General features: G+C 37.1%; 1 pseudogene; it reads right to left on the reverse strand.

The window, feature by feature from the left end:
- Positions 1-4353: 4353 nt before the first annotated feature.
- The window catches only part of LOC120220596, a 110723-nt pseudogene continuing 89741 nt past the window's right edge, over positions 4354-25335 (reverse strand).

Below are 25335 nucleotides of genomic sequence, written 5' to 3' on the forward strand. Positions count from 1 at the left end.
AGGAAGGAAGGAAGGAAGGAAGGAAGGAAGGAAGGATGGAAGGAAGGAAGGGAGGATGGAAGGAAGGAAAAGAAAGAGGAATAAGCATCAATTTTTGTGTTTGGTTAATGAATTTACTGACCCATCATAGGAAAACTTTCAAATCTGTAGTCTTTGAAAGTATTTGGTATGTGTCCTATTAAAAATTTTAAGTTAACTGGGGGCGCCTGGGTGGCTTAATCGGTTAAGCGTCCGACTTTCGCTTAGGTCATGATCTCGCGGTTCGTGGGTTCGAGGCCTGCGTCGGGCTCTGTGCTGACTGCCAGCTCAGAGCCTGGAGCCTGTTTCAGATTCTGTGTCTCCCTCTCTTTCTGACCCTCCCCTGCTCACGCTGTCTCTCTCTCTCTCCTAGAAATAAATAAAAAACGTTTAAAAAAAATTTTTTTAAGTTAACTGTACCTATTGCAACGGCAAACATATTTAATATATCTGTTATAGGGAAATTCATCAATCAGAAATATTGCCATATTACTAACTTCCTTGGGGATTCGTAATACCAACAAGGATACATAAACTACACTTGGCTCTACAAAATATTGTGGTCTATGAAAGCAGTGGCTACATCCCATACTTCTTTTTACAGTAGATGTTAATTCAAGTAGCAAGTAGAGAGTCATTTACAGAAGAGTTCTTTTACTAAAAAATAATAAAAGATTCAGAACAGTAGGTCATCTACTTCCTGAAGACAGGGGCGATGTCTTTGGTTTTTTTCCTGCTATGTTTATAAGACTTGGCACATAATAAGTAATTAATACACAGTTGTTGAGTAACTGAATGTATCAAGGAATAAATTAATTGAAATGGGCACTGTTAACCAGTGGAAGAGAAGTCTGATAAAACTGTGGTAGCTGAAGAGTTTGACCTGTGGGAGATTGTTAGATAGAGTATGTGTGCCCTTGAGCAGTTAATCTAGGAATTGTGATTAAGTTTTAGCAAAGTTCAACCTAAGGGAGAATGTGCTATTGTAATTGCTGGCTTAGTGCAGTTCCTGCTAATATATAGTCTCTCTGAATATGTGTCCATGTGTATCTAGTTAACCCTCCAGTTTTTTATCTAAAAGTAGTGTTTTAATAAATGTTTGCATAATTCACATGTAAATAATTATTAGAACTGCTCCACTGTATGGAAACAGTGATCTTTTTGTGACTGTAGTTGTTCTAGAATTGCCCAAATGATTATGTAGCAAGAATGAAAGCCTAACCCTCCTGCACTGTTGGTGGGAATGTAAACTGGTATAGCCCCTCTGGAAAACAGTGTGGAGGTTCCTCAGGAAACTAACACTAGAACTCCCCTATGACCCAGCAATAGCACTGCTAGGAATTTACCCAAGGGATACAGAAATGCTGAGGCATAGGAGCACATGTACCCCAATGTTCATAGCAGCACTCTCCACAATAGCTAAAACATGGAAAGAGCCTAAGTGTCCATCAACAGATGAATGGATCAAGAAGATGTGGTTTATCTATACCATGGAATACTACATGGCAATGAGAAACAATGAAATCTGGCCATGTGTAGCAACATGGATGGACCTTGAGGGTGTTATGCTGAGTGAAATAAGTCAGGCAGAGAAGGACACATACCATATGTTTGCACGTATAGGAGGATTAGGAGGAACTTAACTGAGGAACAAGGGGGAGAAGAAGGGCGGAAATGGTAGGGGAAAGGGAGAGAGGCAAACCATGAGAGACTCTTGAATGCTGACAAAACTGAGGACTGATGGATGTGGGGGGGGGGGGGGATGGGCATGGAGGAGGGCACTTGTGGGGAAGAGCACTGGGTGTTATGTGGAAACTAATTTGACAATAAACTATTTGTAAAAAAAAAAAAAAAAAAAAAAAGAATGAAAGCCTTAATAGAGGTTGGATCAGATAACATGCAATATCTGTCTGTCTAAACTAACCTTGATCTTCTAGCATTCCCTTAAATTAGAACATGTGTTTTCTCTGCATGTGAACTACTTCTTCATCAAGTTGTTAAGGAAATCTACCTTCTCTACCTTCAAAGAATTTATCCAAAGAGGTATGACTTATTGATCTATGATGAGGAGAGAGAGCTAAGTACTCTCCTACAGCCAAATGGAGGAGGGAGTCATTGTTACATTAGATATGAATCTCAAGGTCTTCTCCTTTATTCTTTCTAGATCGCCTTCATCTTGACAACAACCTCATTACCTCGATTTCTGGATTCAGGTTGCTCAGGCCAATAGTAGAATCTTTACTTGGGAGCATAACTTAATGAAAGGTTTTTCCTAAATGATGTCAGGTTGTGAGGCTTTGCAGAAAATTCACCATGGGAGCAGGGCCATAATCAATAGAATTCATATTATTAAAAAGTTTCATAAATGCTGATCCTAACTATCATATAAAAGCTAAGTGTTGCCCTGAGGTCCATACAGTATGCGTGCGTGGGTTCTGTCATTTTGTACAAATCAGTAAGGCTGAAAGAGAGCTATAATTGTTGTGTCCTTGGTATATGTCATCCTTTCAGGAAGGCTTTTTATTTGTGCAACAAAGTCACATTAATTGGATTTATTTCTAGGTGGAAATACTTAAAAATTGGAAGACATCCCCACAGAATGCTCTCCCTTTCTACTCAGAAGAGATTCTCTGATTTAGAACAATAGCCCTACTGATGATTCTTGATCTGCCTGGTAATGATTGTGCGTCACTTGGGCAATTGTAGGTAGCCGGCTCTTCATTTGAACTCCTAAACCACATATAAACAGGCAGAAATGCAATATCAACTATTACCTTTTATTCCTAACCTAAAATTTTATTGGATTTTATAATACGCTAAGGATAAAAGTTTACACAATGCAATGGGTACAGAATAATAGATCAGTAAAGAAAAAAAATAGTTAAGGTATCAAAGTAGAGCCACTAAATAACACAGGTGTAATGGAACTTGCTCAAAAGCACTCTCATGGAACAGTATACTGAATATTATAAATAATATTATACCATCTCTCTTTAGCAAAATGAGTCAGAGAAGTAACTGGTCAGTTTTATATAGCTCTTTATTTGATGCAAAAGTCATCACATTAAAGGTGTATCCTTCAAGTATTACATTATTTCCATATGACATAATAGTCAAGTGACATTCTCAGGCTTATTCAGTGAGCGCTTGACTGAAACTAGAGTAGTAATTGTTAAGCTCTTTGGTTTCTAAAGTCACAGCAGATACACCCATTTTGAAAAAATTCACTAGTTGCTCCTAAGAATTTTCATATCCTTTCATTTTATCCTTTGACTTCTTGCTAAGGACCCTCCTTTACTTGAGTCATTTCCAAGTTCAGTGGTTGAGAGTAGTTGTTTCTTGGTTCAAACAATACAACATTAAGAGTACAGTGTAGAAAAAAAAATAATTTAAAAAATGGAGTCAGAGGGGATTGGATTCAGATATTTTGTGTATGTGTTTGAAGGCCATTTGCAAAATGAAATGTGAATGACATCCTGAAAACACCTGTCAAGTTTATGCTCTTGTTCTAGAAGTTTTGGAAAGTATGTGTAGAATGAGAATTGAAAACGTTCATTTTGCTGATATCTTGGGGTCAGCATTCGTGAATGCAGGTTTGTGGGCCAGGTCTGGCCTTTGACAAGGCTTTCACCAAAGATGAAGTGAAGGACAGCACATTAATTTTTCATAAAGCCAATTTTAGGGATGTTCTATATTCTGAAACAATCTCCTTCCCATGTTTGGATAATGGTTTCTCCAATGGCAACCCCTAGTGAAATGTAAACATCTACCATCATCAAGGATAGATTTATTATATCACATTACTAGTTTTAAATCCCAAGTTGTGTAACCTGAGATGTGTTATTTAGAATCTATGATTTTCAATTTTATTATCTGTAAAATGAGGATGATAATAGTAGTATAGTTGACCCTGGAACAATATGGGTTTGGATTGCATGGGTCCATGTAAACACTTTTTTTGGAAAATGTATATTTATTTTTGAGAGAGAGAGAAGCAGGTAGAGAATCCCAAGCAGGCCCCCCTCTGTCAGCACAGAGCCTGATGAGGGGCTTGAACTCACAACCCATGAGATCATGACCTGAGTCAAAATCAAGTCAGATGCTTAACCAACTGGGCCACTCAGGTCCCCCTGGACTGTTTTTTCTGCAAAAAACAAAGAACAAAACAAAACAGAAAAAAACCCTTTATTGTTTCCACGTGGTCCATGGCCTGGAAGATTGCTTCATGGTGATTTAAAAGCTGCCTAATGGCTACAGGCACAGGTTCAGGTAGAAGCTCTGACACCTGGGGGATGCCAGGAGGGCCCTTCAAGGGCTGTTGAAATTTGGGGACTCCTACTCGAGCTTGACAGTGATCCTTTCAAACATATAATCGCCAAGCCCAGGCTGGGGATTAGCCAGCCTACAGAAGTGTTAGGTGGTTCTAATCTTCTTGATTAGCTTCTCCTCCTCATCTATGGAATGGTTCTCCAGGAAGTCACATGGATGGGTGTCTGTACCAGTGGAACCCAGGCCATACATACCCAAAAGAGCCTGATTTATGTTCTTTTCCAGCACTATGGCACCTTCCATGGAGTCCAGGGCTTTACTCCACTCATCTGGGGACATCTTCTGCACATCTTAGAAGAGGGCATGGCTATCATGATGGTTTTGCATCTTTAAGAGACTCTGGCATTCTTGCACTTCTCCCAACTCTAGAAAGATGTGGCCCAGATTTCTGGACCCACATTGTTGCAGTAGAAATAAAAGCCCAGAGAAAGGTAGGTGCAGGAGGTGTGCAGATGCATGTTGACCAGGGAGTTGACAGCAACTCTACCTCAGTGGGGTAATTCTGAGGAATCTGGGAACTGACAGTTGGTCAGCAATAGTAGCTAAGCTCAGAAAATGGTGTTGGCTGGTCCAGTAGGCAGAGGATGGCTGAGAACATGATTCCAAAGATTGTGACTGGAAAATAGGTTGGAGGCAGGTTGGAGGTTGGAAGAAGGGGCAGCATCCCTGGGTTCAGTTCCCTCCAAACACTGTTGAAGCAAGAGAAAGACCTGCCAGGCCACTGGGTGCATTGCATTTATGCTGAGTTTTTACAATACAGGGTCATAAATGTATTTTCTCTTCCTTTGATTTTCTTGGTAATACGTTCTTTTCTCTATCTTATTTTATTATAAGAATACAGTATATAATACATATAACATACAAAATATGTGTTAGTTGGCTTTTATGTTACTGCTAAGGCTTCTGGTCAATAGGAGCCTATTAGTAGATAAGTTTCTGGGGAGTCAAAATTATACACAGGTTTTTAACTGCACAAGAGGTCAGCACCTCTAATCCCCTCCAACATTGTTCAAGAGTAACTTTACCTTCTTAAGATTACTGCATGGACTTAGTGGCACCATAACATGATTGGAATTTGGAAAAAGGTCTTAGCCTGTTCCTGGCTAACAGTAAGGACTCAGAAATTATAATTATTTCTGTTAGCCTCTTCAGGATCTTTCTAGCACATGTGATTTCCTAGCATTTGAAGGAGTTTAATTTTCTTTTCAAAGAGCTCCTACTTTGTGTGTCACTCTGATAATGTCCATTTCCTGATTACCAAGAAGGGTTAATTGGTTTGGCCAGGGTATGGTTGAGGAGACCTAAGAACACTGGTTTGGTGTTAGAAGGCTGGAGTTACTATCCCAACCTCACAATTTTCAAGCTGTATGTCTTGAGTGTCAGTTAACTTCTCTAAGCTTTAGATGCCTTCTATAAGGTATATACACAGACCTACCTTTCAAAAGGTCTTTCAAAAGGACTAAACGAGGTGCCCCCAGAATGTTTCCAGTGTATTTCCCATCACATAGTAGGTATTCATTACATGTTAGCCTGAATCAAAGGCAGAAGGAATTCCCCATATGTCATGTCTTCTAACTATTGGATGATGGGGACACCTCTTTGAATGGTTAATCACTTTCCTTTTAAAACTTAAGGTATTTGTGATTTACTACCAATGTTAGTAATTTACTACCAATGTTAGTCATCTTAAGGTCTCGATTTTCACTGTAATTACATGTGAAACTAGAGTTAAATCCTGATGGAGGGAGTGTTGAAGAGGTAAAGACCCTTCAAATATCACAATCCCCTTTGCAAGGGTAGAGCATCTTTCCTTGGTGCAGTGGAGATGCCTGGCCTTCTATTGGAGTTTCTGGAATTTATTAGTTGTTGTCTGATTACTCTGGTGAGGTGGGCTATCTCATTGAAGGGGCTATAGATTCTGAATGAAAACTCCTACAAATAGTCTATACCAGCATTTCCAAAGAATGGAATACACATCTTGAGAAATTACAAAATGGGCCTATTCCTTCTGACACTACATGATGTCACCCTCAGAAGAGTCAGTAGGTCCAAGCTCCAGTTATTAACTCATCCAGAGGCTCAGGTTTGACCTATGTACAAACTCATGACCCCCACTTCATTTTTTTATTATTATTAAAGGATAGGGTTAGGTGTGCCTGACTGCCCAGTAGAGCATGTAACTCTTCATCTTTGGGTTTTGAGTTCAAGCCCCATGTTGGGTATAAAGGTTATTAAAGAATAACATATTATAGAGTGGGTCTAGAATCAATAATGCCCTAAGTCTTTCCTCAACTTTGATGTCTTCACCTCTGTGAATACATATTCACTCCCCTCCCCCCATAAAATCACCAGATAATGCTTTAAATGTTACTGGCATGATATCTACATCATTGCCATATCAGCACAGGCAAATTTAAAAGAGCCATTTGATTTATTTTCCCATAAACATCCAGTAATTATTTTCTAAGTCTTATCTTTTGTAACCCAAGCCTATGTCTGCAGGAGGAAAAATAATAATTAAATATAAGGAGGAAAGGTGAAACTACCATGAAATTTTAATTATGCTTAACTGAGGGATTACACATCATTTTATATTCTTTTATGCCTTCTGATTTATTATTTTCTATAATACTGATATTTGTTTTATGATTTAAAGGTCAAAATGAATAAAAATTAAATTGTTAGTGTTCTCGCATCATTTGTTCTCATTTGCCTTGCTGCTATTTTCTCACAGGTAGCATATTGTTTATCATTAATGTTTTATCTTATTTACTTCCATTTGATATTTGTCTTCTTCAATTAGATTGTAAGCTACTTGAAGACAGGACCATTGCTAGAAGAAAAATTATCCCATGACATATTTATTGCTCATATATATTTTTGTCATTTGTTTATAAATTAAAGAGAATGGAGTTTAAATTTTTAGAGTAAAATATTTTTAGATTTTTGAGCTACTTTTAACTTAGAAATTTCTCTCTGACTTAATTCTGTTCCACCTTTTTATCCATGTTTTAATGCTTCCCAATTTTTTAGCGTTTTTCAAACATTGAAGATTCTCTGTTCAGCCCATACAAAATGTAAATAAAGGTCAATGGACAGGGATAAATGGGCAATGAAGTAATTAATTTGTGTTTTGCTTTACCAAGGGCCAATCAGGCACCCTTTATTATCCTACTCCTCTTCCTCTTTCTTGCCATAATGAGTCTAGCATAGATTTAGTTATTGTCATTATGACCTAGATTCTTCTGTCTCTAAGAGTTAAAGAACCCAAGACCTCCAAAGGAGAAGTTATGCTCTTGGTTGCATACAGTAGGGGGTCAGGGAAGGATCGCAGGTGTTGTTGGCCATGGTGTCCTCTAAATCCATCACTCTGCAATGGACAAGATCTATTCACTGGTCTTCCTGCTGTACACTGGCAACAACAGGCTTATGGATGCATTACAAATCTGGTTCCAGGGCCAGGATTTGGGTGAAGAAAATGAGACCAATCATGCCACTGCAGGGTTTGAGCCTATATTTATCTTGTATTGATAATTTTGTTCTACCTGGATTATTTTGATTTATTTTGAATTTTTAAATTATATTTTTTAAGCATTCATTATTTTTGAGAGACAGAGAGAGACAGGGTGTGAGCACAGGAGGGGCAGAGAGAGAAGGAGACACAGAAGCTGAAGTAGGCTCCAGGTTTTGAGCTGTCAGCACAGAGCCTGATGCAGGGCACAAACCCACGAACCGTGAGGTCATGACTTGAGCTAAAGTCAGGTGCTTAACTGACTGAACAACCCAGATGCCCCTAAAAATATATATTTTTAATGTTTTTTAAAAATTTCTTTCATTTATTTCTGAGAGAGAGAGAGAGAGAGAGCGCACATGAGCAGGGAAGGAGCAGAGAGAGAGGAAGGCACAACAGAATCTGGAGCAGGCTCCAGGCTCTGAGCTGTCAGCACAGAGCCCATTGTGGGGCTCAAACCCATGAACTGCAAGATCATGACCTGAGCTGAAGTCAGACACTTAACCAACTGTTAAGGTACCCCTGTTTTATTTATTTCAGGGAGAGAGTGCAAGCAGGGAAGAGGCAGAGAGATAGGGATGGGGACAGAGGATCTGAAGCAGGCTCGGTACTGACAGGCTGACAGCAGGGAACCCAATACAGGGCTCAACCTCATGAACTGTGAGATCATTACCAGAGCTGAAATTGGACATTCAACCAACTGAGCCACTCAGGCACCCCTGAAATATTTTATTAAAATATTATTTCCTTTGATTACTGAAGTGTTTTCTTTCTTTCTTTTTTTTTTTTTTTAATTACCTTCAATTCTGTTCCCTGATTGGGCCAACACATTCTCACTACCCAGGAGCTTGAAATGTGGCATTGCTTTCTTCCTTGTAACCTTTGGGTTTCACAAAGATAATATTTCACAGGTTAGCATACATTAACTGTGTCTTTTTCTAAGTTGTTCTCAGATTGTCTGGAGCCTATATCTGCTACTAAGGAGGTGCTGGACCATGACAGGGACCCCATTTCTCTTGCTCCCTTGCTCTTATTTATACCATCTCTCCAGCCCTAGGAGACATCAAGTATACAGCACATACTGTAGAATCTCTGTAGAGAATGCCATGGTTTTACTTCAGTTCCACTCACTGCAAGGGGGCAAAGGGGAAATACAAGATGGCTTTGTATTTCAAATGTATTTGAAAGAAGAGCTTTTCTTCAGGTCAAGGGAGATTTTTTCTTCTATTTAAAAAATATAGAAGATGGAAAAACAAACAAAAACAGCAAGGAGCAAATAAAGTAATGATGTTACCAAAGGCATAGTCAGGATTAACTGGTCTGGCTTTGAATTCTAAGCCTTCTTATTGATGTAGCTTGGTATCGGGTTATGACAGCTATGAACTGTTAGATTTGTGTCCCCTTAAAATCATACGTTGATGCTCTAATTGCTAGTGTGGGTGTATTTTGGGATGGAGTCTATAAAGAAATAAAAGTTAAATGAAGTAATAAATGTGGGATCCTGATCCAGTAGGATTAGTGTTATAAGAGTCACCAAAGAGTTCTCTCCCCATACACCCTTCATGGAAACAGCTATAAGGCAGCTATCTGTGCACCAGGAAGAGAGTTCTCACTAGAAATGGACCTTGCTGGCTCTTTGATCTTGGATTTCCAGCATCCAGAACTGTGAGAAAATAATTTCTGTTGTTTAAGCTCCTCATACAGTGGTGGCCTGAGCAGTCTGATATAAGGGCTGACAATTGCTGTGAGAATGTATGTGCATATTTACATTTACTAATTTATTTAGGATAATCACAAAAATTAAGGGCTGGAGTTTAAGACTGATATAAAAATGGTTTTCCTGTTGCCTTTGGAGAAGAGGCTATTTCTGCTCATTTCAGATTTATTGACATTTCTTAAGGAAATATAAAATGTTCTTATAGGTATCTTAAAATAAGAACAACTCCCTATTTTTCTTACCTGTTGATGGGAAGAATTCAGTTGCTACTTATTGGTGGCTCTGTCCCATTAACCTGAATTGAGGCACTGGAGAATTCTATTCTGTGTTCCTTCAAGTACTAGTTTGGTGATTTGGGGGAAGCTATTAACTTCTCTATATATCAAGTTTATAATGGCTAAAATGGGAATAATAATAACTACCTCAAAGGCCTATTGTATATTCTCTAGTTTACCCACATATTATGCTAAATGAGACAAAGTAAAAGCATGCCTGTTCATTTCCTTCCCTGAAGACTTACTCTCCAGTACATAACTGCTTAGAATAATGTGATGGTGAGCGCTGGTGGCCGGTCTAGTCATTTGCCAAGCCCCTTTTGCTAACCTTACCTGCTGGTTCCTAAGCATGACCTAGATCTAAGCTTCTCTTAAGAAACAAGTATTTATTCACTTTCCAGTCTAGATGGCTAAGTCTTTAATGACTTAGTTCAATTCCTAGAAAGATTTATCTTGTCTGACCTTTGTGTTTTTCTTTAATCAATCAAAATTATGTTTTTAATCAATAGGAATAGGATATATTTCAGAACATGTATTGTTTGATAATTCCAATCACAGACACCAAAGTTTGATCTCTCTGACTTATCAATAACTTATTTTTCAAGGAGATAGACCAATTTTTTAAATTTTTAATGTTTAATTACATTTGAGAGATGGAGACAGAGAGAGTGCAAGCTGGGGCTGGGGGTGGGCAGAAAGATGAAGAGAGAATCTGAAGAAGGCTCCAGGCTCTGAGCTGTCAGCACAGAGGCTGATGCAGGGCTCAAATTCACAAGGCATGAGATCATGACAGAGCCAGAGTCAGACACAACTGACTGAGCCATTCAGGCGCCCCAAAACCAATGGTTCTTAAACAAATGTGATTTTGCCTCACAGGGAACACTTGGCAATGTCTGTAGATATTTTTGGTTTTCACACCTAGAAGGGGATGCTACAGGTATCTAGAGGGTAAGAGAGACCAGGGATACTGCTAAACATTTCACAATGCAGAGGACAGTCCCTTACAACAAATAACCTGGCTTTGAATGTCAATAATTCTGGGGTTTGGCCCTAATCTAGACCAGACTAAACATCCAGCTAATCTCTTGAGACTCTCCTCAAGTAAACAGGTGCTAATCTCCCTGCCAGTGGTATATATATATAATAGGTATATACCACAGGCTCAGCACACTATAAACACATAGGTTACTCCAAGACAAGATGTAAAGTAATGACATCATATCAGAATAAAGGACACAGTTTAGAGTTAGATTTTTGTTTGGTTTTGGTTTTATCACTTACAAGGTGTAGTTACATTAACAAGGAAGTTAATATTTTAGAGCTTTAGCAACCTTTAACAGGGTGCATGTGACAGTATAAAGAAATTATGTATGTAATATTCTTAGCACAGTGTTTGCACTATGGGAAATGCTCAATAAATTATAGATGTTACAATTTTTGACATATTCTTACCATCATTATCATCATCATTACATCTCATCTCAGCCTAGCTTATAATCACCTCTACGAAACAACATAAGCAGTGTGTGCAGGAAATGGCACATTTAATGAAAACCATCTGTGCCAATTAACCCACATGTGACTCAGGAGGGGACCCATCTTGAAGGGGGTTAAAGGAAATCAAGCGTTCAAGGAAAGTGACATTTCCTCAACTTATCCTCACTTTCTATTCTCATTTATATTGATTTTTATAGAGATACAAGATGTGGGCTGACATTAGGGAAAAATGCCAGCCCTTGAGTGTGCTAGTTGATAGACACTAATACATTATGTTAAAGAATATGTTTCCTTCCAAAAGAATCTTAATTTATTTTCCCTGGCTATTTTTGAAACACTCAAGACTCCTCCAATTCATGGATTTTTTTTACTACCTTATCCGTTTAACCATTAGAAGAAATTTGAATGGTCCAAATTACAAAAAAAAAAAAAAAAAAAAAATCCAGAACTTGTTAGCTTTGGGGAGGGCAGCAGTGATCTAAAACTCAGATTACACCCTCAGAACCTCGTCTCTCCATCTACCTCCTGAGTCAAATCTCATCTAAATTATAATCTCAGGATCCACCAGGTATTTAATTCCTCATCAGCAGCCCTCTCTCTGTGTCTTCTCAGGATGAATCCAGTGACATGGAGATTTTTTTGTTGTAGTCACTTAAGATCCTCAAAGTCAACAATTGTCACTTAGTCACCTTTGAACACCTTGAAATCTAACACAAAACCCTATACTCAGTAAATCCATAGAATTAGGCTTTTCAAGTAAAGGTGTAGTTAAAGATAGGTACCATATTTCAATAGGAAATATAAGAACATTAGTCCCAGAGGAAGAGAATATGCATGTATCTTAAATTGTGAACTGTTTAGTAGCAGAGTATAGGAAACATCACTGTTTCCCTGCAAGACAGGGTCATCCAAGTTCTATTACCAATGAATGTGCTGAAATGTGACTGCTAATGAAATGTGGGGAGGGGTATGCTAAGGTTGTGATCTGGAGAAAGAGGTTTTTGTTTGTTTGTTTCCTTCTTATCTTTTATAAAGACCCATGAGAAGAGACATGTCTGTTCTTTGTTATAACATTGCCTGTCAGCACATGCCAGTTGGGATTGCAGCTTGCATTACATGGCCACAGATGGGCTAACACAGTGAAGCTGGCAAAGCTGAAAGTTAAAAGGAACTTGGGCCATGATGCTATCAATAAGCTGTGTATTTAATGACTCGGGAGCTGCCTGCCTCTGCAATCCTTCTTATTCTGCAAGACAATAAATACATTCATCATTTAAGCCATTTATTACAGTATTTATGCCCCTCCCATTCAAAAGCATCCACATGTGTATCCACAGGGTCAGAGCTTCTGCCAAGAGGTCAATTCAATTATGGAGAAATACTTTGACTGGAATATAGCAATTTTTTTTATGGCCTAAGCTGGCGGAGAACATGGTCCTCTGATCCAGCATTGCATGTATTCAAAGATTGCACACAATACACTGGCCTCTTTTGATGTCTTTACAGCGAGAGTAAGATTAACATAGTTTTTGGTCTTAAGGAGTTTTCAGTCACCCAAAACTCTTGAGAACTGGCCTGCCAACCTGATAAAGTATGACCTAGCAGGTTACTCTATTTCTTATCTCAGAACTACCAGGTACATGGTAAGCACACCCTCAATATACAGGTTGATTAACTGATCAGGTGATCTGAGTAATGTGTATCCAGGAGATATGAGTCTCTGGGATCAGAGGAGGGAAAAGGGAAATCAAGGAGAGAATAAAAAAATGTGAGTCAACTTCCTTTATTTTATGAAAACACTATTCTAGGTTTTGCTTTGAATTACTGGAAGTCCTGGTCTCAGGAATTGAAAGTGACTTGCACTTAGAGTTCTGAGTTTTTGACTGAATGAATGAGGAGCATAACCTTGATTCAAAAGTAGAAGGTATTCCATGTAATTCCTTCCAAATCAACATTCTAACATGGTGATTAATTTTTGTGTACACTGGAGTTTTCTTTACTATTAGTTAAAATAAAAAAATACCATGAAATTTAGTACCTTGACCATTTTTAAGTGTATAGTTTAGTGATGTTAAGCATTGTGTATAACAGATGTCTAAATTTTACTCTACCCCCATTGAACCCTGTTTCCCCCTCCCTTGCTCCTGACAATCACCATCATACTTTGTGTTTTTATGAGTTTGACTCCTTCAGATACTTCATATGAGTGGACCCTTACTGTATTTGTCATTTTGTGACTGGCTTATTTCACTTAATATAAGGTCTACAAGGTGTATCTATGTTGTAGAAAGAGACAGGATTTTCTTCTAAGACTGAATAATGTGCTATTGTGTGGCATGCCACATTGTATTTATTCATACATCCATCCATGGACGTTTGGGGTGCTTCCACCTCTTGGAGGCTATTGTGAATAATGCTAAAGTGAATATGTGCACAAATGTCTCTTTGGGATTCTGCTTTGAATTTGCTTGAAAAGAGACCCAGAAGTGTGATTTCTGGACCCTATAATCATTCTATTTTTTATTTTTTGAGAAACTTTCATAATGAATTCCATTGTGGCTGTACCACTATACATTCACATTAGCAATGCATAAGGATTCTGATTTCTCCACACTCTCCCCATCATGCCAGTTTTTGGATTTTTTTTCAGGAGTAAAATTTAGTGATTGCTCACTTACATATATCACTCAGTGCCCATCCCAATAAGTGTCCTCCTTAATGCCCATCACCCATTTAGTCCATCCCCCCATACCTCCCCTCTAGCAACCCTCAGTTCTCTGTATTTAAGAGTCTCCTATGGTTTGACTCCTTCTCTCTATTTATCTTGTTTTTCCTTCCCTTTCCCTGTGTTTATCTGTTTTGTTTCTTAAATTCCACATATGAGTGAAATCATATGATATTTGTCTTTCTCTGACTGATTTTGCTTAGCATAATACACTTTAGTTCCATCCATGTTGTTGAAAATGGCAAGATTTCATTCTTTTTGATTGCTGAGTAGTATTCCATTGTGTATATATACCACATTTCATTATCCATTTATCAGTTGATGGACATTTGGGCTCTTTACATATTTTTTACATATTTTACATACATATATTTACTATAGCCAAATATTGTCTATAGTGCTTCTATGAACATTGGGGTGCATGTGCCTCTTCAAATCAGCATTTTGTATCCTTTGGATAAATACCTAGTATTGCATCTGCTGGGTCATAGGATAACTCTACTTTTTTAATTTTTTGAAAGAAAGAGAGAGAGAAAGAGAGAGAGAGAGAGTGAACAGAGATTGTTGCCTCTTTTCTCCTTTTGGATTTTATGGTTTCAGGCCTCAGGTTTAGGTCTTTCATTCATTTCAAGTTTATTTTATGTATGGTGTAAGAAAGTGATCCAGGTTCATTCTGCATGTCACTGTCTCAAAAATAGATTATACATAAGACCTAAAAGTATTAAACTGCTAGAAAAAAAACATAAGAGAGAAGCTTAAAAACATTGGATTTGGTTTAATTTATTGGATATGACACCATGAGCACAGATAAAAATAGCAAAAGTAGGCAAATGGTACTATATCAAACTCAAACACCTCTGAAATCAATCAGAATAGTGAAAAAGCAACCCACATAACAGGAAAAAATATTTACTGATCACATATATAACAAGGAGTTAATACCTAGAATATATAAAGTGCTCCTAAAACTCAACAAAAACTCAACTTTCCAAAAACAAATAAACAAAAATTCATATCAGTGTTGGGAAAACTGGACAGCAACATGGATCTTTGTTTTTTTATGGTGGGCCTCCTAATGGTTAGGAGGTGATAACTTATTGTAGCTTTGATTTGTATTTATCTAGTGATTAGGGACTTTGCACATCTTTTCATTTGATTTTTGGCCCTTTACATATATTTCTTTGGAGAAATGTTCAACTCCTTTGCCCATTTAAAATTTGTTGTTGTTATTGTTGAGTTTTAGGAGCTCTTTATATATTCTGACTATTAATCCCTTATCATATATGTGAATATTTCTCCCATTCTGAGAGTTCCTCTTTCACTGTGTTGGTTGATTCTAGAAGTGTTTGAGATGGATATAGTCCCATTTGCCCAATTTTTTCTTTTTTTGTCTGTGCTCATGGTGTCATATCCAAGAAATCATAAACAAATCCAATGTTATTAAGCTTTTTACTTATGTTTTCTTCCAGAAGTTTAATAATTTTAGGTCTTATGTATAACCCATTTAAAGTTAATTTTGCATATGGTGTGAGGTAAGGATCCAACCTGTTTCATTTGTGTGTCAATATCCAGTTTTTCCAGCACCACATGTGGAAGACACGGTCCTATTCCCATTGTATGGTCATGGGGCCCTGAAAAAATCTTTCTGTCTTGTTCTATAAGTCTAATATAAAGAACTGGATATAGATATATGCTTGAATAAATACAATGTTGTATTTTGTTTTAGACTCTTATTGTGTTATTACGTTACTTAAGTGTGACACAGATACAGATAGGCTTTGAATTCTCTTTTTTGTGTGCTTTTTTATGGGCTATTAGTAAAACTTCTTATTAGAATTAATTCTGAACTCTAGGGGCGCCTGGGTGGCTTAGTCGGTTAAGCGTCTGACTTTTGCTTAGGTCATGATCTCGCGGTTCTTGGGTTCGAGCCCTGCGTCGGGCTCTGTGCTGACTGCCAGCTCGGAGCCTGGAGCCTGTTTCAGTCTGTCACTCCCTCTCTCTCTCTGACCCTCCCCTGCTCACGCTGTCTCTTTCTCTCTCTCTCTCCTAGAAATAAATAAAACATTAAAAAAAGAAGGATTAATTCTGAACTCTAATAGAGATAGGTCAATTAGATAAAGCTATTTAATTTCTATAGTTACTGTATTTTCATGTGTTTTTAGAAATAAAATACTGCTCTGAAGTTAAGGTTTTCTATAGCTTTTGTGAGATCCAATAAGACATTTTAAAGGCATGTATTAGATGTGCTCTTTGGTATGTTTTATTGACAAGATGTAAGACAAATTAATTTATTACATATGTATTGAAATTCTTCTTTGTGTTTAGTGGCTAGATAACAGGGTATCCTTTTAAATTTTTAAATGTTTTTATTAATTTCTGAGAGAGAGAGAGAGAGACAGCGTAAGCAGGGGAAGATCAGAGAGAGAGGGAGACACAGAATCCGAAACAGCCTCCAGGCTCTGAGCTAGCTGTCAGCAGAGAGCCCGAGGCAGGGCTTGAACCCACAAACTGTGAGATCATGACCTGAGCTGAAGTCGAACGCTTAACCTACTGAGACACCCAGGCGCCCCATAGTTAGATAACAGGCTAGAGAGAAATTTTTATTCTTAAAGAGTAGATTGTTTAGTAGAAATAACACATGCATTTAGTTATAATACATAATAGAAACTGAATAGCAAGAGTGGCATACAGGTGAAGGGTATATTTAGAACTGAGAAAGTTCATATACAGCTGAGGGCACTAGAAAAGGCTTCCTGAAGGATGTGATTTAGCTAGTCTTTGAAGGATATGAAGTTGGTGTGTCTAATATATCTGATATGTATCATTTTTTTTCTGCTATCTGGTATTATTCTAAGTGTTTAATAATTATTTCAACTTTAATAATTATCTTATGATATAGGTTTATTATTCCCTTTTACAAATGGATAAATCAAGGCACAGAGTGGTTAAGTCACTTTCCCAAGGGCACACAGCTAGCAAGTAATAAAACTAGAATATGAAACCCTGTAGTCTGACTCTGCAACAAGGCATTCCAAGTCATATTAAAGCATAAGTAGAAAATCAGGGTCAGGAAAAGGTGAGGAGTGGAAGAGAGATGGCAGGGGACTCCATCTGCAGTATACAATATACTAAGGGGTTGGCAAGAAAGGATACTGGAGATGGAGTTCAGGGCAGAATGAGAGAGGACTGTGAAAGCTAAGAACTTTGCTTTATTCTAAGATCAATCAAGAGTCATGAAAGGTATTTTCAATAGGGAGTAGGATGTTCAGAGCTATGTTTTATAAAGATTAAACTAACAGGTATAGAATACTGTGAGTGAACAGGGCCTCACCTATAGGTTTAATTATGCTTATATTGCTGAGAGAGAAACTGAGGTTCAGAAATACTAAGATAAATTACTTCCTATGGTTGTCCAAATACTAAACATGGACCAACACAGCCAGCTTTAAAAATTCTGTTTCTGTGTCCAAAACATCTTTGCTTTTCTCCCTTTCTTCCTCCTTCTATTCCTACCTTCTCACTTTCTCTCTCTTTCTTTTTCTTTTCTTTTCTCTCCTCTCCTCTTTTTTCCTTTTCCCCCTTTTTCCTTTTCATTTCTTTTTCTTCTCTTCTCTCTCCTCCCCTCCCCTCCCCTCCCCTCCCCTCCCCTCCTCTCCTCTCCTCTCCTCTCCTTTAAAGAGGAGAGACTTTCAGGCAGGAATACCAGGTGGGCAACTTCAGTACTACACAGAAAATGTAGTAAAAGCCTGAAATAGGAAAGAAAAGGATAGTTTTTAAGGACTTGGAGTGTGCAGAATCATCTTATTTCTACTGTTGATTATGACTTGGGAGGTTGTAAAAAGAGAGACAAAAGAGAATTCTGCAATCTTAAATAGATAGGTAGATTTTAGAGCGATTAAAAATTGGAATAAAGGTTAAGGAACAAGTGTGGCATGAAGAGAAACCTTCCAGATTCCAGACAACATCCAGGTAGATATTCAGTACAGGCATGTTGGAAAAAACCAAGAATGAATATGGGGATTTGGAAACCAATATTCTCAGAGAAGTAACGCCTACTCCTACCCTCTTGAGCTTAATTGAAGGATTCAGCTGTCAAATAAAGTCAACATGGCCCAATTTTTAAATATAAAAGTTTATCATGGCTGTTCTACTTCAAAGACTTCATTGTTTGATTTATACTTTAAAAATTTTGGGACTTATTCAAGCAAAATAGTAACTTTATGATATAGAAAACTGGAAACCACCTTAACCAAGCGATCAATATCTAATCACCAATAAAAGAAGCATATCAACTTCATTGACTTCTTGGTGTCATGCATTGAGAAAGGCACAAAACGCCCATGTCATCTTTTCTAATAAAGCATATCATCAACCTAATCATGAGAAAATACAGACAAACCCAATTTGAGGGATGTTCTGCAATATACCTTACCAATACTTTTCTAACATGTCAAGGACATTACATACAAGGAAAAAGCAAAGAACTACTAAAGATTGTTAGAGACTAAAGAGACATACAAAAGTGATGTGGTGTTGTGGATTGGTTCTAGAAGAGAAAAAAGGACATTAGTGGAAAAACTTGTACAATCTGAATAAAATCCAGAATTTAGTTAATAGTATTGTATCAATATTTTTTAATTTTGATAATTTTACTATGGTTCTATAAATATTAACATCAGGGGAAGCTGAATGAAAGGTACTCAGAAACTCCGATATACTAACTTTGCAAAAGTTTTGTAAATTCGAATTATTACAAAATATGAAAGTTAAAAAAATAGACTCTTATAACTTTGCCCCTTGGAACACAGTTGCCATGCTGCCAAGAGGGCAAAGACCTGCATAGAAAGGACCTGAACAGTTTTTCCAGCCACAGCTCCTGCTGAGGTCTAGAGATAGCATCAGACATGTGAGCAAGCAAGTCTTCAGATGAGTCCATTTCCAGCAGACAAACCATTTCATCTGATACGAATGAGCAAAGATGAGCCAAAGCTACCAGCCTCACCCAAATCACCGAATTGTCAGCAATATAAATGTCATTATTTTAAGTTAACAGGTTTTGGGGTACCTTGTTTATAGCAATAAATAATTGGAATAAACATACAAGAAGCTCTTGGGGTAGTTATATTCAGTGACTTCTGTTTTATTTTTTTAAATATTTTCTATTATTACACTCAATATGAATTATTTATGTAATTAAATCAATGAAACATTGGAAGGAAAATCATTTACCAATTTATTCACATTTCTCTCCAAAGTGTTTTAAATAATTTGCTTGGTTATGACATGCACGGGGCTGGAAGTTTAAGAGGAAGATTGATTTCAGCAATGGAGAAAGGCTAACATTTTTTTAAAAACCGAAAAACTGAAAGAAAAATCCTTGTTTTCCTTGAGCTGACATTTACTATCTTACTGTGGGAAAACTTAAAAATTTTGAGGGGAAATATGTGATATAGTAAATTCGTTCCAGTGACTGTTGGTTATTTTGACTCTCATCATTAAACTAGATTAGCAAAGAGGTTATACCTTATGATTTAACACACAGGAAATACATTTATCTATATATTTATTTACTTATTTATTTTCTTCTCACCTTTGAAATCATAAACATGATAATAGATTAGGTTATTATTTCACTTATTATACAGAAACCTGTTAAGTCAACCACATAGATAAAACTTACTAAGATCAGGTAAAGAGAAAACAATATTAATGAGACAGTTCATATGCTCATTAGATTTGATTGTTTTGGAAAGAGTAATAGTATGTTAGATATTGACAGAAATTATGTTACAGGGCCAATCAATACCACTGTGGCATTTTTATTAGTGAACAATTAGTATTAATAATACTGACTTCATCTTAAATATCCTAAATACTGAAGAAAATAGTAGAATCAACAGAGGAAAGCAGATGGATCATATAATTTATTTCTCAATTACAGCTGACACATTAGTTACAGAAATTTTCATGTAATTTAATTTTATGGTCCATTTTACAGCTGTGTTTATTATGTAATAAATAAATACATTATATTCTCTTATTAGGGTAACAAAAGAAATTTCTTACAGCAAACACTCATGAACTCATGTGACACAAATACCCCAAATGGAACACCAGTAAGGGAGAACCCAACTTAAGGAATAAGGCCTATATGTGATTGAAGCCAAAAACAGCAAACTGCAATCATAGGGAAGAAGATTTTTCATTTGGACAGAGGTTGTTAATACTTGAGGTTTATGTCTCACACAGTCCTTCTAAAAAGACAGACAAACCTATAAATTTGTGTGTACATTTCCCAGCAACAAATGAGTGTTGCAAACTACTATCAAGCATACAGATAGATCAGTCATTGCCTTTGTTTTAGATTCTGATTGCAACTAGCAATGTCTAACGGGCTGATATCCACACAATCTTATTCTTATTATATTCATTATATTATATTCATTAATTATGTTGGGAAAATGGATGTTTATTGCAAATAAACGGCTAGATTGTTTTATTTTCTCAGAGATTCCCTGTTAGAGTAGGGTGGGATAGACATTGGCTGAATTATTAAATTAGCGCATACATATTGAACACTGTAATTCTCTAGCACTGTGTTAGGGACTCATCTGATCCATTTGTGTCCATATTGACAGGTATTTACCAGATAGTAGCACAGTTTGGAAAACATATTCCTTGATTATTTGACTATATTGTTAAAACCTTTAACAATGTGGGTATTCCACACATTTATTATATTTCTTAACTGTTGTACCCTTATCTTTCTGCTTATATCACCTTTATTTATAATTTTTGTCCTTGAAAGGTCCTTGGTAAACTGAATTTTAGCAACTTTTAAGGACTTGAACTTGGAGTCAGACAGAAATATAGATTAAAATCTTGGCTCTTCCACAGGTTAGATATATGACATTAGGGAACTCACTCAAATTTTTTGTACTTTAATTTCTTCATCCAATATATGAGCATAATAATTGTATCTATCTCATAGGACAGTAAGGTTACATGAGATAATTATTGCAAAGCACTTTGCAAAGTTCTTGGCATATAGTGTTATGGTATTGTATATTTATATTACATGTGATTGTAGTATATTTTGATAATAATGCTGAAATAGTAATATGCAAATTGCTACTCTGGGAGCACAATGTGCAGATACCTTTTTAAAGGTGGATCTGAGGGAACACTTGATGAGCAGGAAAAGTTGTGCCATTTTTTAAAAGTTCGTTTATTTTCGAGAGAGAGAGAGAGCATGAGAGAGGAAGGGGTAGAGAGGAGCAGAAGTGGTCTCCGAGCTGTCAGCACAGAACCTGATGTGAGGCTTGAACTCAAGAACCACAAGATCAACACCTGAGCTGAAGTTGGACACTCAACCAGCTAAACCACCCAGGTGCCCCTGTACCAATTCTTAAACCATGTTACTCTGGGCAAATTACTTCACCACTCTGAACCTCATTTCTCACTTCTGTAAGATGGATAACACAAAACCATGGGGCTGATGTGAAGTCCAAATAAGCTAATCCTTGTATAGCCATATGCATGTATTTGGTACCCAATGAATCTCGATTGAATAAAAACCAGAGTACAAATTCTGTTCTATCTTCATTTGATAGTGGAGGAAAATGAAGGTCAGAGAGGTGAATTACTTAACATTGTCATAGCCAGTAAGAGAAAGAACTGGAATCCAAACCCAGGCTTTCCAAAGACCTCCAGGTTCATACTCTTCCCTCTTGTCTTGTTTTTCTAACAAATGTTGGTAATTCTATGCCAATTCCTATATGCAGTTACACTGTGAAGAAGAACATGGATCACAACTGAGAAATTAGTAATTCAGGCAGTCCATCTGTCTCACTTCATCTCACACCCCAGTACAATAAGTCAATGGTATAATAATTTATTTCAAGCAAAGTTGAGCTCTTACAAGGGAGAATGTGTTGTAGTAGACACTGAGCATAATATAAACATGAATTATACCTAATACCACCCCTCAAGACACTTTTGTTTTAGACACTTTTTTGTGAATATACATATTTTTCTATGAATTTATAGTTTGTTCACTAGTATTACTGATTCATTAGAGAATACTGTAAATAATATTTGAAAGACCATTTAATAACTATCCAGATATTAAAACATAATATCCGAGAATCTTTTTTAAACAAAAAGACAAAGGGGGAGGAGAAGATCAGAGGAGGAATAAAAGAAGGAGGAGAAAGAGAAAATCAGGATAATGTATAAACGGTGGGGAAAATATTCTATTTGAAAACCAAAGCTTGGAAAAGAGAGTCTTACATTGTAAAAAGCTAAACTACAAGCTTCCTGAGGACCAAAACAGAAAAGCTACTAAGTATTTTATATAGAATTTAATGTTTAATAAAAATAAATTGAGCCCCATTTACTCACAAATATATGCTTGACTTTTATTGTTAAGAGTATGGGTCATCCTCAATGGAATAGAATTGAGAACTCAGAATTGGACCCGAAAGTGTACAGCCAAGTAATCTTTGACACAGCAGGAAAGAGAATCCAATGGAAAAAAGACAGCCTTTTTAACAGATGGTGCTGGGAGAACTAGACAGCAATATGCAGAAGAATGAAACTAGATCATTTTCTCACACCATACACAAAAATAAACTCCAAATAGACAAAGGACCTGAATGTGAGACAGGAAACCATCAAAACCCTAGAGAAGAAAGCAGGAAACAACCTCCTTGACCTCCACCGCAGCAATTTCTTACTTGACACATCCCCAAAGGCAAGGGAATCAAGAGCAAAAATGAACTATTGGGACCTCATCAAGATTAAAAACTTCTGCACGGCAAAGGAAACAATCCATAAAATTAATAGGCTACCAATGGAATGGGAAAAGATAGTTACAAATGACATATCAGATAAAGGGCTAGTATCCAAAATCTATAAGGAACTCACCAAACTCCACACCTGAAAAAAAAAAAAAAAAAACAATCCAGTGAAGAAATGGGCAGAAGATATAAACAGACACTTCTCCATAGAGGACATCCAGATGTCCAAAAGACACATGAAACTATGCTCAGCATCAATCATCATCAGGGAAATACAAATCAAAACCACACTGAGATACCACCTCAAGCAAGTCAGAGTGGCTAAAATGAACAAATCAGAGAACTCTAGATGCTGGAGAGGATGTGGAGAAATGGGCACCCTCTTGCACTGTTGGTGGGAATGTAAACTGGTGCAGCCCCTCTGAAAAACAGTGTGGAGGTTACTCAAAAAATTAACAATAAAAATCCCCTATGACCCAGAAATAGCACTGCTAGGAATTTACCCAAGGTATACAGGAGTGCTGATGCCTAGGGGCACATGGACCCCAATGTTCATAGCAGCACTCTCCACAATAGCCAAAACATGGAAAGAGCCTAAGTGTCCATCAACAGATGAATGGATCAAGAAGATGTGGTTTATCTATACCATGGCATACTACATGGCAATGAGAAAGAATGAAATCTGGCCATGTGTAGCAACATGGATGGACCTTGAGGGTGTTATGCTGAGCGAAATAAGTCAGGCAGAGAAGGACAGCTACCATATGTTTGCACATATAGGAGGATTAAGAGGAACTTAGTGGAGGACTGTGGGGGAGGAGAAGGGAGGGGATGGTGGGGGAGAGGGAAGGAGGCAAACCATGAGAGATTCTTGAATGCTGAGAACAAACTGAGAACTGATGGGGGTGGGGGGGAGGAGAAGGAGGATGATTGATATGGAGGAGGGCACTTGTTGGGATGAGCACTGGGTGTTATATGGAAACCAACTTGACAATAAACTATTTTTAAAAAAGACTCTTGGTCATTCAAACATATAAGATTGATAGGCCTCAAGTTTCCTTATTAAAATTTCAGATGTCATACATATCATTCTTCTCTAAGAACTATTTCATTGTTATTATTATTTTAAGTTTCTTTATTCTGAGAGACAGAGTGAGTGGGGGAGGGGCAGAGAAAGAGAGAATCCTGAGCAGGCTCCACACTGTCAGCACAGAACCCAACACAGGGCTTGAACTCACAAACCATGAGATCATGACCTGAGCTGAAACCAAGAGTCGGGTGCTCAACTGACTGAGCCATTCAGGAGCCCCTCTAAGACGTATTTTAAAAGAAGTAACATTTGTATAGACACACAAAGCTAAAAGTTTTAAAGCAGACCTTTTAAAGACTGTTTTAGGTTGAAGAGGTTAGTTCTGATCAAGAATGATATAGATGTTGACCTTGTAGTGTTTATAGTATATCAAGGAAGATATTGAAATGATTACAAATTTAATAAAAGTGATGCATTAATATAGAACTTGTATATACATGTATAATAGGCAAATGTGGTTTTCTATGAGACAACGATGTTTCAACAAAGATCGGAGAATTTAAAAGAATGTATTGGGGACTCTACTTCTAGGACATAATGTGTACAAAGACCATGTGGGAAGAAAAAACATGGTAGCTAGTGGATAAAGAAAACCAGTAATGTGTGAATTGTAAAAATTGAGGGGTGTGGAAATGACACTGCAGATAGGAGTGGGGAATGCTGGAGCAGGAAATGACATAATATCTGTAACAGGTGGTGAATGCTTGCTATTATTATTTTTACCATGAACTTAAATATATAGCGTATATTCATAAAAGTCTGATAAGTAACAATCTCCCTTCCATAAAAGTTAGTTGGGTTAAAGAGGGGGAAAGCAAGTAATTTGCAGCTGAGAGGAATCACATAGCTTTCTGATAAATAACAATCTTCCTTCCATAAAAGTTAGTTGGTTTAAAGAGGGGGAAAGCAAGTAATTTGCAGCTGAGAGGAGTCACATAGCCTTCTCGGTGAGACTTTCTGTGTTTCTAAACAATTCTTACTCAGTGCCTTATCAATTCTTAAAGACTCTTGGGTGCCAGCACACACTGGGCCTTACCAGCCAGCTCTGTGAAGAAAAGAGCTGGACCAAATAAATTCAAAATGGATTAAAGACCTAAATGTGAGATCTGAAACCACAAAATCTAGAAGAAAACATAGAAGAGAACTTCTTGATATTGTTTGCAGCAACTTCTTACTAGGTATGTCTCTGGAGGCAAAGGAAACAAAAGAAAAAATAAACCATTGAGACCTTACTAGATTAAAAGCTTTTGAACAGCGAAAGAAACAATCAACAAAACTAAAGGCAAACTATGGAATGGGATAATGTATTTGAAAATGATGCATCTGATCAAGGGTTACTATCCAAAATATATGAAGAACTTATACAACTCAA

The sequence above is a fragment of the Hyaena hyaena genome, unplaced genomic scaffold (assembly GCF_003009895.1).
Source record: "Hyaena hyaena isolate Hyena2069 unplaced genomic scaffold, ASM300989v1 scaffold_711, whole genome shotgun sequence".
NCBI classification, from domain to species: Eukaryota; Metazoa; Chordata; class Mammalia; order Carnivora; family Hyaenidae; genus Hyaena; species Hyaena hyaena.